This window comes from Cupressus sempervirens, chromosome 2, assembly GCF_028749045.1.
Source record: "Cupressus sempervirens isolate cs-2001-9-10 chromosome 2, ASM2874904v1, whole genome shotgun sequence".
NCBI classification, from domain to species: Eukaryota; Viridiplantae; Streptophyta; class Pinopsida; order Cupressales; family Cupressaceae; genus Cupressus; species Cupressus sempervirens.
Window position 1 is genome coordinate 173372942 of NC_143119.1, and position 14684 is coordinate 173387625.

Below are 14684 nucleotides of genomic sequence, written 5' to 3' on the forward strand. Positions count from 1 at the left end.
GGAGTAGTTTGTTTTTCTTTCCATGGTGTTTTGATTGTTGCCCCACTCTCCTTGCTAGCAACCCCTATTTCTTTTATGTTCTTTAACTCTACAACCCAATTTAATAGGAAAAGGTATTTTTACCAAGAAATTTCAGATTCTTCATGCACTTTTCAGCTCATTCTCTATAGTTAGAGCCAATATTAGTTGGTGTTTTGAACCCCAATTTTAAACTTGCAAATTTAATTTTCCTAATGATTCTCCTCCTATTTATATTGAAAATTTTGTGTAAAGTAATATTGTAAAAGGTAGGGTTTGGATGAAATTTCATGAAAGTGAACCAAACTATTCAAGCCCAAGTTTCAAGGCTTTCCTTTATAAACTTTGTGCCATTTGAATAGGTTCAGTGGTTCAAAGATTCAAGAAGTTCAATAATTCTATGATGTAGTTTTAGATTGTAAGTTTAAGGCTCATATCCAAAATTGATTGATTTTAGAGATGGCTACTAGCTTATTTTGAGATATACAAGTTCAAAGGTCATATAATTTTAATGGTTTAAGTGGGTTAAAAAAGCTAGTTCAATTGGTACATTTAGTCCAAGAGTGGATATTGAACCACCTTGAACTAGTTCAAACTAGTTCAAAAGTTCAAGGTTCATAGGTTCAAAGATTCAGTTTTAATAGTCGTAATATATTTTATGAAAATTTAAAAATGGGTCCTAATGTTGGGTCATAATGTTTAATCTAACAATTGGATTAAGATTATTTTTGGATATTTTTTAGAAGTCCTAATCTTCTAAATCTTCCCTAAATGGTTTTGTCATATTTTTTATGGATCAAAAGTTTTGAGCATTAGCGTGGACTATCAAAATTGTCATGACAATTATGAAAGGATGACAACATTTCACCACCAGTAAATGCCACATGTCCAAGTCTTAAATTATATAATGTTAGCCAAAAATACTTAATTATAAATTTTTATAAAGACTTTATGCTATAAGATGAAATGGATAAAGGGAAGTGATCGTAAAGAATGATTAAAGGGAAGGAGATTTAATTTATGATAATTTCCTAGAATTAGTTATGAAACTAAATAAAGCTCTTGAGAAGTTTATTTAGTGGGAAAACTTTGGAAGAAAGAGTGTTCCACTTTTCTTGAATGAATTGTGTGTTATAGAATAAGGGGGAGCATTTTAGATAGTATTTTCCTAATTGTGTATTTGCAACTTTTCTGAATAAAATGAAGCTAGACATAATATTTGATGTATGTTTATTTCAAATTGAAATGATATTCTAGAAGGATTCAAATTGTGTTCAATCTATTATCTCATGATTGTGATTATGGTATATTTATATAATCTCATTTCATTGTGGATTGAATTGATTTAGAAGCTACAATTGCATTTCTAAGCTTTTGTTCTTCAAGTTCATAGCATGGTGAGGAATTGTGTATCTTTACTTTGGTTGTGTAGTATTTTTATGAAGTGAGTTTAATAGTTATTTTCCCCCTATCCAAGAATAGTGAGAGCAGCCTTCGCTTTCAGGTTAAAATCATTTGTCAATTGAATTCTTTGTATATCTAATCAAGGAGCTATACCCTATAAAATTTAGGGGGTGCTTGCATAATCTCATAACAACATGACCAAACTATTGGTCTTGTTTTGTCTTTGAATTGCTTTTTGGTTACAAGAGTTAAACAAATTAGTTTATTGTGCAAAGAAACATCTATTTACTAACAATGATGAAAACTTCGAACATGCTCCACTCATTCACCATGATGTTCAACATGCTCTAAAATATTAAAAAATATGTTACACGGCCAATTGCAATAAAAAATGTTAAATTATATTAATACATAATTTATTTCCAATAGAAAATTAATACCTCCACCACTATGATACACATCATGGCCTTTATCATTCTCAGGTTTTGTGATAGGATTTGAAGGCTATAGTGAAATGGCATGCAATTTTTTATCATTGTTTAATATATAAAAGAGAAATAGTCAATTTACTTTAGAAATTAACACCAAACATGAAATTTCTCAACTATTCTATTTGATTTACTTTTCATTTAACCAATTGAACTATGTCTCATCTGGTGCACCAAATTCTTCTCCATGGGTTTCTGATTCTTGGTATAGGTGTACAGCCATGACTTTATAGCCTTCCTTCAAGGTAATTGTTTTTTCTTCATCCATGTGCTCTACATTGAATTTTGTGCCCTATATTTTTGCTTAATATTGTAACTTTTGTGTGTATGATTTAATTAAACAAAAAATTTTCCAACCTTATATATAAAAATTGATATGAAATTATATTGCTTCTACTTACAAAATGGGAGTGAAGCTTCATATAGCCAGTAGAGCCAAGTTTGTGTTGGCCAACCTTTTATACTCTCGCTTCTATATATTTTGATGTGTACTACAATCTATGAAAAGTTTAAAATATGTTAGATTATATATTTACAAAGATCAATAATTAGTGCATGATTACATTCTACTTAATCCTATCATAACATACCTTTTTTTCCCTCTTTTGGTTCAATTCCATTACCATGTAGACTTTTCTCTTTTGCATCTTCTATTATTTCATTCTACTTAATCAGTGGAATCATAGGAGGACAATAATACTTTGGGTTATACTCTAAACCCCTTCTTTATTGATCTCTCATAGCCTTTATATGTTTGGATGCTCTTTTAAGAAATAGAGCATTGTCAAAAATGTTTTTCTTCAAAGAGGTCCTCTAAAGATGTAATGAGCTGATTTTTTAATTCAGCACCCTAGTAATTCCACCCTTTTTGAAAAAAGAAAATTGTTAGATACATAACTTTAATATAGTACAATAAATGGAAGAGAAGAAAAAATATTGTACCAATGATATGAAGCTACATACCATTTATGTATGGTGGCCCCAAATAGCGTCAATGTCATTTCAAAAAGGGTATAATAAAAAACATCATTTCATACAAAAATATCATGGGATTATTAGTCCAAAATGAGTTATGTATAAGTAAACTACATTATAATGTAAATAATTACAATTTTAAAGCACCTAGAAGCTTTGGTACTTTTAATGGAAACATAGTTTTCTTGTTCAATAACAATGACCCCATAAATGAACTAGTACTAGTAACATAGTCTAATCTATAAAATGATCTAGATTTAGTAGTACTGGACTATGTTATTGTATCAGCTTTAGCTGTATACATCAGTGCACAAAATAGTGAGTATAAAATTCACCCAACAAAAAAAATCAATGCATGATTATCACATTAAAAAATATAGAAAAAAAAAGTTTTACCAATCGTATTTGGTAGAGATGAAGATGTTTGCAAGCTCCTTGTTGCTAGCATTACAATCAATAGTATCAGAGTGGTGATTGAAGGGGCATCCACACTTCATCATGAACTAAAGAATGCATTGTTAGAAAAGATATTTTCAATGGATAAAGATCAAATGGGGTACTAGAAGCATCCCAAACATAAGTTGAGTCAATAATGCATGCAAAGGTTAAATGAATGGTTAAAGGTTTAAGGATTATTTATATGAAGGTTGTGCACTACAACCCTCACCATGTTGACCACATCTCACACGTGTCAAAAATTCTTGTAAGAAGAACACATTATCATATTTGAGATCATTATCCATAAGTAGTATAAAATATAAACATCTATTGAACTTTTATTATTGCTTAAGGTTAATTATTTCTTACCATCATACAATTAACTTTATGTATCAATTCATCTTTGATTGTGTCTATCTCCTTAGTTTTTTCTTGTTCCATGACAAGGATAAGAATTTATTTACTATATTTATTTATAATCTTACTAGCCATGAAGTCGGGGTTAGCACTGCTTGTGATGTCATCTAAAAATGTAGCCTCAATTTTAGATCACATCTGATGTGCTATCATTTTTTCTTTTCTCTATCAATTAGTATCAAGTTGTTACATCAATATTAGTAAAATTGTATTGAAATAACTCCAAAGCCATAAAGAAAATTACATAACAATATGACATTTTTTTCTATATAATTTGTACAATTACACTAATTAAGGTTTACCTTTTCTAAAGAAGATGTATGAAGTACATCCCTGCCTATGCCTTGTGGTGGATCCATGTTGCCATATGAAAAAGATTAGTTATTCTTAGCAATCAACAAAAAAATGAAAGTAATAGACTTACCAAAAAATATTATTAATAAAATAGTAGATTATATATTGGAGTCAATATTAATTGGAGGCAATTGGTTTAAATAATCTTATACTTACCACTCACATGATAGTACGTTTCATGTATAATGATTCAAATTGTAATCTATTAGAATCTCTTCCCTTGCACTTATTTGTTGGAAATGATTGAAAAGATCATAAATTAAGAATAATGGAACTCGTAAAGAATTTTTTCAATCACTATTTTGTCATTGATGTCAAACTTGCTACTTGCAGGAATGATAATTTCTTAAGTGATCTAAATACTATCAATTGGTTGATTGACAAGGAGGTGGCAATCAATAAGATGTAACTAGAGTACCTAGAGAAAGGTTGAAGTTATGATGTTGTAATGAAGTATAAGGATTAGCTAAGCCATTGATGAAATAGTGTATTGATGACATACTCTAAGAGGTTAGACACACTAAGACATATCAAAGATGTAAGGTTTAACTAAGTCATTTGTAAAGCCTAACTAAGTTCATTGGAGAGAGTTGAGCAAGCCAGTTAGAGTCGAGTAGATTCTCAGTTGAAGCTAAGCAAGTTCAACTTTAGTGTGTGCCAAGTAGCCTTCAAGTTTCAAGTGAAGATCAAGTGCCGAGTGACTTCAAATGTCAAGCAAGATATAGGAGCCGAGTGATATTTAAGTTTCAAGCCTTCAAGTGTTGAGAAAAGAATAAATACTATAGGTGTCGAGCGCTAGTAAAATAACAATAGAAGTTGAGTAACACAAAAGGAGCTGAGCATCAGTAAATCAATGATTCCAAGTTGCTGCATTATTTTTTAAGTCAAAGATTTTCCAGATCAACAGTGATAAGTTTGTTACATCAAATTTTGTGAATTAGTTGGATGATAAGTATGATGAGTAGATGTCATAGAATTTTATGTAAACCATGCAAACCAATTCAAAGTAAATGCTAATGGATTTATTATAAAGTTTCTAGAAGAAACAATTTGGGGGGACAACAATACCATTTTCTCAAGATCAAATTAAGATTTGAGTAGGAAATGAAGAACAAAACTTCTTTATAAGGATTTACACGCCAGAGATCAAATCTGCATGTATGAGAGCAAGTTGGTCATAATGTATGGTCTTCTGAAGAAGCTAAGAGGAGTAAGAAAAAAGCATCAAGACTCTAAGTTGATCAAGAGACCATAGAATGCATTGGCATAACGAGTAGAAGAACTCAAGGAGACAGATCTTGAAGGGTGAACAAGTTGTTTGCATTGCAAGGAAGGAAACCCAAGCAAATAAAAGAACTGAAAAGTGATTTGAAATTTGCACAGTTAGGGTTGCAATCTTTACCAAGTCAAAACCCTTCTAAAACTCTCTTACCATTGTATTAGATATAGAAATCCTACATTGCTAGGTTAGCTTAATAGTTAGGTGGATAAGCCTTAGGAAAAGGATAGAGAGATCCCCATGAGAAGGATAAAGAGATCCTCAATAGAAGGATAAAGAGATCCTTAGGAGAAGGATAAGAGATCCTGAGGAGGACGATAGGAGATCCTTAGAGAAGGATAAAAGATTCTTTTGAGAAGGTGACTGTAAATCCCATGGACTTGGGTGAGCCTAACAGCTCTATGTAAATCCTTTAATAAGGTGACATTCCAAGTTGAATGTTCTTAAGTCCTCTAACAAGGAACACTCCTAACAAGGTGTAGAAATCTTTTAATAGGGTCACATTTAACAGTGTACTGTAGCCTTTAATAGGGCAGGCCTTTAACAGGGTAGACCATCAGAAGTGGTTTAAATCAATTGCACAGTTATTCTATGGGTATCATCCCTACCCTAGTAACCTACAATATTCCCTATTACTTTTGGCCTTCCATAAATATACATAGAAAGCCTTTTACTTTGGACACTTCCTTTGCATTGTATATGATTTTTTGACAATTCATACCTATGCATTTTTTTTTTATTGCACGAATCTAATTATTATAATTGTAACAAGGTCCTACATAATCAATTCAACAACTTTATTATAAGTGGCCTTTATAGTATCCATGGAAAATAATCCCAAACCATGCAATGAAGATGGAGCTATGCGATATATCATTTTGTTAATAGAAAAATTAGTCTTAATTGGAGGTAGTTCCTTGGGTACCCATTCTTTCTAAAGATGTGTGTACCTTAAGGGAACCTTCTTATTTCCTTTAGTCTCATTATCATAAGAAAATGACTCCCCTCGGAAATGAAAAACTATATTCATTTATTGAATTCTCTCCTAATATTTTGAACTCTAGTTGATCTCCCTAATTTAGACCTACTTCATCTCTCACTTTTTTCTTCTATTCCTGCATTTTCCTTACTTACAAAAGACATATCAGACAAATACCTATTGTGTGATACCTTCAATCCACCAAATGAGAGACATAGTAGGATCTATATATTTTTTTGAATAAAGAGAAAGAAATGTAACCTTAGTTCTATCTTGGTGCATCACTCCCTTTTTCTTTTTGCATTTATTTCTGGTTTTGCTTCTCCCTTTTCATCTTAAGCAATAGTTTAAGTACATCCTGCTAGTGAGGAAGTCGGCCTTCTTTTGAGATTTAATCTTAGAAAGAAATTACCATAGTTGGAGGTCATTTCCATTCTATAAAAGGTCACTTGAGGGTCATAACTCAAGCAAGGGTGCAGACTTTGGTGTCAACAATTTTTGGCATGCCTAGTGCTAGTCAATTTAGATTCATAACTCTATTGGTTAGATAGTTTGAAGATCCTTTCGCTAAGAAATTGGGTCTTTTTCTTAGATTCATCAACCCTTGGATGCATGAATCTAACATTATGGTGACTCTATACATCTATCAATTTCAACAGACCCAACATTGGTATGATTTTCAATTTTTATGTTTCCTCAGGATTTCTATGAAGGTGCTTCTTTGAATTCTTTACCATGAATTCCCTTCATAGAGATGCATCCCACTTTCCCTCCTATCATGAAGAGGCTATTACTCATCCCTCCCATTATCTATATCAGCCACAACCTTGTTATAACTAGCATGATTACCCAGATCACCAGGAGGAGGATTTTACTCCAACCCATCATGTTATCTATGGCCATGAACTTGTAAACGTTTCCCCACCAAGTTCATCACAATCCAAGAGTTTTAGGAGAAAAAGAAGAGGAAGAAAAAATCAAGCTAATATATTGATTCCTCTTTAGGCTTAGTCTCCCTTACAATATCAAATGATCAGCCTGCCTAGTCTTCCTTAGAGACCTATAATGACCCTAGGTCAAAGGTAGGAGAGTTTTTTTACCACATAAATATTGTGGGCCTTAGATTCACTGATATGACAAGATTTTTGAATTTATTCATTATCTTTATAAGGATATAGATTGTGGGGATTCTTCTTATGTTATGCTCATTATGACCTCATGGCTTGATGATTTGTGTGGTAAGAAGATGTAGGGGAATGATCCTTATGTTTGTAGAATGGTGTATGAGACTCTTAATTTTCTCAATGAGGCTAACCAAGCCCTCCTTAGGTTACAACAGGAGGAAAAACTAAAATAAAATAAAATTGAGGAAGAGGCAAGACTTAGTCTTGCCCAAATGTAGAGAGTTGAAGTGCAAAAACCTCTAAGGAGAAAGTTTTTTACTTTTAGAGAAAGCAACCTTCCTTAGATTTCCACTTCAATCTTCCCTAAGTCTCATGCTACATCAAACACCTCTAGTTGTTGATGGTGGTGAGCCCATAAATGACTATTGTCTCTTCTTTTTTATTAGTGAAGAAGTGGATATACCTTTTCCTACACAAGACACCAGAAGAGTAGTTGCCAATTGAAGAAGAAAATAACAATAAGGTTGTTCCTATTCTTGAGTAACAAAAATTTTCTTTTGAGCCTAGGGCAGAACCTAAGGGCCTATTGCAAAGGACAAAAAGCCAAACCACATGTTGTAGCAAGAGGTCTTCCATGATATGGTGGATAAAGAAACATTGCCTTTGTTGCCCCAAGTACATGAGGTATAGGTTGTTGCTCATGAGGAAACACATACTCTAGAGGGAGAAATATTTTTGCAACAACTAGAAGCATAATGAAGGCAGTTTGAGGAAGAGCTTGCAAAGCACTCGGGGGCCCAACAGAAAGAATATGAGGCAATTCTTGCCAAGGAGTTGGTTATACAAAAAGAAAGTTGTAAGAAAGAACTACAAGTGAGGTTGATGAGCATTTTGTCTACTATAACAAAAACACCAAAGGAGACACATCTAGCTCTTTCTTCCACACCACAAGAGCCTACAAAAGTATAGGCGATATAGCCTCTTATTTGCAAGGATTCACATGGGCTTGAGGAGGAACATATGTTGTAGCCACAACATGAAGAAACACATACATCACCAGCCATATGATTAGAGTAGCCTCTATTAGTCATAAGGATTTGGAGGTTGTAGAGCACAAAAATATGGTCAGGGATGATTTCCTTGACCAAGTTTCATCCAATGGATGCCCCATCAGCCATCTAGCTCTACATCAATGCAAGTTACCCTCGATCATGCTCATTCTAGAGTATAAGGGTGACAATAATAAGAAGGAGCAAGTAAATATTTCTTAACAAGATAATGTCCTAGTGCTAGAGAGCTTAATTGTTTTCATCATTGGTAAGGAACTCCATGCAACAATATGCTTGTCATAGTTGTTGACTCCTTTGGCTGCCCATATGCATGGGAGAAGAAATCAACTTTCAAGAAGGGGTGACTATTTCAACAAGCCAATTAATGGCTTTGTTTGATAAATTTTTATTGTAAATACTTGTACATATTAGAGTAGCAGTTTCCATCTTTCTATGAAGTGTGCACACACATTTTTCTAGAGATTTTTGAAGTTTCCTAGAGCTCCCTAGAGTTTTTATTTTTGCTAGTTGTAGAATTTGGTGAAGTTGTAGGTGTGATCATGTGTCCTTTTTGGTTACTCTATGCCCAATGGATTTTTTGAGATTATTGATCTATGCTTAGCAAGCAAGGATCCCATTGAGTTGCCAAGAAAGTTGGCCATTTTTTCCCCACATTGAACCCATCACTGATATCTAACTAGAGAAGTATTCTATGGGTTGGGTTCCATGCAAATGAGATTTGATGACTCTTGATCTATCTTCCCATTTTTATGAGAGTGTGAGATGCCTCCATGTGTCACCTTTCTGGTGCTGCCATGTCTCTACAAAGCTCTAAAACCCAAAATTCTACCACATGGCAGAGGTTCCAATCTTTGACTTAAATTAGCACAACATGAACACATAGATTGATGGTGGAAATTCAATAGCAGATTAAAAGATCACCATCTAATTCGTTAAATAGAAAAAGTGCAAGATACTTCCATGTGTTGCCATTCTAAGGTTTCTTCATGTAGTGGCATCTTTGTGAGACTCTAAAGCCCAAAATAGCATGACAATCATTAGATCTAGTGCATCTTGTGGTCTATTTACAACATCCTAGTTGTCCATTGGAAATAAAGAAGATCTACATCGATGACTATGTTTTAATATCTCATTACTAGATTCCCTCACCATCTAGGTCATCCTCTTTGAATCGTCAATGGTCAACATCTTCTTGGTACAAATTAGATTTATTTACCATGGTCAACTCTACATGTTGCAGGTGGAAAACATGTCAGTTATTCTTCCTTGTGGTTTTATTTGTCTATGACATGCTATTAGGGTCAATTTTTTAATGGAAAGATACTTCTTGGGCTTTAATTGGCATAGTGCCAATGTACTCCTTGCCTCTTTAAAGCATATGATGATCAAATTTTAGTGATTTAATCTCTTGCAGTTGGGTGCACTTATTTCAGTCTCTTCTTATCACTTCCAATAGTGATGATAAATTTTTCCTTCAAATTCTCAATTAGCACTCTCCTCTGCAACTCAACTCCACCTAGTTGTGGTTTAAACTCAATGTAAACATCAAATTTTTTCCTGAACTCTATAAAGATAGGTTGTAAATATGTTTTCTAGGTTCTTCCCTATCTATATTTTGTAGTAGCATTATTCTTTGCAACTTTTTTCTTCCATTAATGAAATATCCCTCTTCCTTTCCTCTTCTTTCCATTCATTTTTTGTGCATGTTTCTTACCTTATTTTGAATGTTTCTTTCTAGTTTGTAAGGATTTTATGTTGTTCTCAATCTGTTGATGATTGTTGCACTATGAAGATTTCCTTACTTTCAACATTTAATAAATTCCAAACCTACATGTGAGTTCTTTGAAGAAAGATTAGAGTTAAGATCTTTGTATTTGAGTACTTCATTGATGTTTTGTTCAATTATGGGTAGAGTTGTAACCCTATTTCTATGTTAGTGCACCACCCCCCCTTTTCCATTCTACATTTATTTCTAGTTCTTCATCTCTCTTTTCCTCTCAAGTAGTAGTTTAGGTGCATCCTAATAGTGAGGAAGCCATCGTTCTCTACAAATTTGACCTCAAAACACAAGTCCCACACTTGAAGGTTGTTTCCATGTTACAAAAGGTCATTTGAGGGTCATGTCTCAAGCAAGGGGTGTAGACTTTTGTGTCAACAAGAAAATAGATAATAAATTTGATGTCTGACTACAGTTGATGTGGTTTGTAAAGAGAAGACACACAAATAATAAATTATATCTATAGGGTCTATTGAATAATACCTATCGATCTATGTCACTGTACATAATCCGAGTCAAAGGTGTTAAGTTTCATGCATATGAAAGTCATTTATCTTAAGTTACAAAAAATTAAATGATATGTTATAAGCTACAAATTATGTAGAAGATAAAATTTACATGATGCAAAATTGTGTATATATTTGCTAACATTAGACTTTAACACATAACAAGTTAATTATAAAAACATACAAGTCAAATAAATTTCTATGAATAAATCATTACCTCATACATGACATTGATCATACCTTGAAATACATTTTATTGATCATATTACTAATCATCCTCATCATCCATATCATCACCATGATCATGAACATCATCATCATCATCATCATCATCATCATCACCATCATTGTACTTGTCACCTTGATGATCATCATTGTCATCATCATCATCATGACCAACACCAACACCATCTTAATCACCATCTTCATTATCTTCATCACGATTATCATGACCATCATAACCTTGATCAACACCATGATCATGATTGTCATCATCATCATTTTCTTCTTCATTGTGTAATAGTCATTTGTGATCATCATTTACTTCATTTTTTTATTCTTTAGTATCTTCTTCCAACACATTATACTTTATCAGCCTTCCTTCTGGATCATGTCTAACAACAAATGACCAACCTAGTTAATGTGGAACACCAAAGTAAAATATTTTTTCGCATTGGCATGGAAGAATAATGGGCTTCTCTCCAACTGGCTCAAATGACTTCGTATTAATCATTGTATATCTACTATCATGTTCATAATAGTCCTATCAGGATTATTTTGATTTAGCCATATAGCTTGTACCATTTGACAAAAAATTGAACTAATATGAATGAATTAAAGTCACACTCAAGTATATCATCCAAGATGCCATAGTATTGATTTTCATATTTTTTTAGATGTATGTCATTTTTGGATGAAATAGTAGTAACCTTGGAGACTACACTTATCTCAAAATCACAAGTTTTCTTCGTGTTGTCTCACTTTTTATGAAAAATTTATGGTCATGGTTGTACATATCTTTGTGGTGTTTGATCTACAATTATTTGAACATGTCAAGATTATTTACATCAATTTGTGAGTTGATATTAAACTTATACATGGTTAGTAAACTTATATGTACCCTTCTACCTCTTGAACTAAATGCTAGATCAAGTACCATTGGCATAACATTGAGATCTTCATTACAAATAGATTCTTTAACCAATGGTGCAACACAACCCATTTTAATGAGTGACAATTTTCTTGAGATTGTTGAATCCATATTATCATCTGATCAAGATTGTTTGCAATATATGAATTTAGTGCATCCCACTCATAGCCAACTGTAAAGAAAACAAATAAACTTCTTAGAAATAACTTATATTGAATATTTATAAGAATTAATAAAATAAAATAATGTCATATAATTACCTCTCACTTTCTTCAATCTACCTTTCCCCATCAAGTACTCACCTTCAAATTTAGTCATAGAGTTGGGATCCCAAATATGATCTACATGGATATTTGTTTTAAATTTGAGAAGATATTCACTAATATACCCCATGGCCTAGTATATCATATATCCCTCCACCATAGTATTCTTAGGACGTGCTCTCTATCAAACCAAGCCATTCATAAATTTCAAGTGCCTCTCAACCATCCACATCGACATAGTTTGTACAGGTCCACACAATTAAATCTCCTCAACTTGATGTAAGTTGTGGTGTTCTTGAGTATTGAAAAGTCTTGGAGGTAGATGCTTTTACATTTCACACATAATTAATGGAGTTTTTGTCTTCCAATATTTTATATATATTTTTATCAATTTATTTAGATGATAACAACCTAAAAGAGATTCAACTCGCAAGAACATATAAATAAGATTTTAGAAAATAAAATATACAATAAATTACATAAAAATTATAGCAAGTCATAAATATAATATTTGTACAAAAAATCTAAGAAATAATATTTCTAATCTTATATAGTTTCGGAGATCGTATATAAATTGTTTAACACTATTGTCAAACTAGTGTGGGAGGGATAGAGGTAGGACATACATCAATCATTGAAAAATGATCTTTTTCAATATATTGTAAAATTATAAAATAAATATTACATGCAATTTTACAAATAGAATATAAATAGAGAACGTGAATTACCTTGATGAAGGTATGCTAATCATGTGTTTTCAACCCTGGCCCAAAATAACCTTTGATACAAGATTGCTTATATTTGCAACAAATCCTATGAGAATTTTTTTCTCTATGACTTCTTTTAATCCATCACTTTCTTGTTCCATTAATAACCAAGGAAGGGCACTCATATTTATGTAGTCTCCATTGTTATTTGATTCAATGAAATTTTTTAGTACATGATTAGATTCATGAATGTCATTACAAATATTGATAATTTTTTTCTCTATTGCGCCTTCCATCCAATATTTTCCATACTGTCTCTATTACATTCTTTCCAATATGCATGGCATCAAACAAATGCACTATTGGGAGATCCTTGTAGTATGGTAACCTATTAAATTGAGAATGTTAACATTTTATTTCTTTGGAAGTTGGTCATTGATGCCTTGATGAACTTTACGAGCATTAATTACATCATTACTAAATAAAAAAAATATCAAAATATAAATTTTAGTCAAAAAGCATTAGATAAACATTACATTAGTATTGTTATCTCTTCTTTCCTATTAAAAAGATATTTTTCAATAATTTCATACTTATGATTATTGTGAATAATGTGCCTAAACTCATCGAACACCTCTTTTTCCTAAACTTATTGAATGGTGACATTTCATCTTCGAACCACAATCTGGACATGTGAATTTTCCTTTTTCTAAATAACTAAATGATCATGTACAATTGGATCATGTGCAACTTAAATATACCACAATAATGTGTAAGTACTATAACATACCAAAAATATGTTACCTTAACAATATAGCATATTGCAAAAATGAGTCAGCCTAGGGCCATCATGTATTGTCCATACAAGCATTGCATGGAATTGAAATTGTCTTTGTCCTATTGGTGTAGATATGTCATATATAGTGACCCCATTTGATAAATTCAATAACTTTTCAATAGGTGGCTCAATATACACATTCATATCTTTAATTTGATACTTACTTAGTAATTGAATGAATATAAACATTACATAATTATTATGACCATTTTGATTTAGTAATTATACATTTATTTAGATAACTATTAAATGAAAAAAAATACCTAATACAATCATTGACAACATTATATGTTCCCTCTTTATGGACATCCAAGGAAATATGTTATTGTTAATAACAAGAACAAGCCATGCTGAGTAAAGAGATCTCATATCTCCAAATGGATTAACACCATCTGCTACCAATGAAAGCTTGAGATTATGAGGTTTTTCTTTAAAGTGTGGCCATGTTTTTTCTATTTTTTTAAATATAGAACCATCCATGGGCATTCACATAATGTCATCTTGACTTTTATTATGTGTATAGTAATCCATAAATTGTGTCAAGCTAGTGCACTTGAATAATCATTCAAGATGTGGAATAATGGGAATGTATTTAAGAACTTTGTAAGGCACCTTTTTTGTTATTTGATCTAACCAATATCTACTAGAATACATGATGATCAAGGCATTCTATTGCAAAATCATATTTTTTATGATATAGAATGTGATCATTGTGACATGCATAAATATGGTCTCATACTTCATTCCAATTTGATTCATATAATTCTTAGTGTGAATGAGGAAAAATGTGTGATGGTGGTTAAAAAAACTCACCTAGCAACCTACAACCACAAACATAAATTTTTATATAATAAATAGTAATGCTATGCTAATACTGAAGATGACAAAAATGGCATA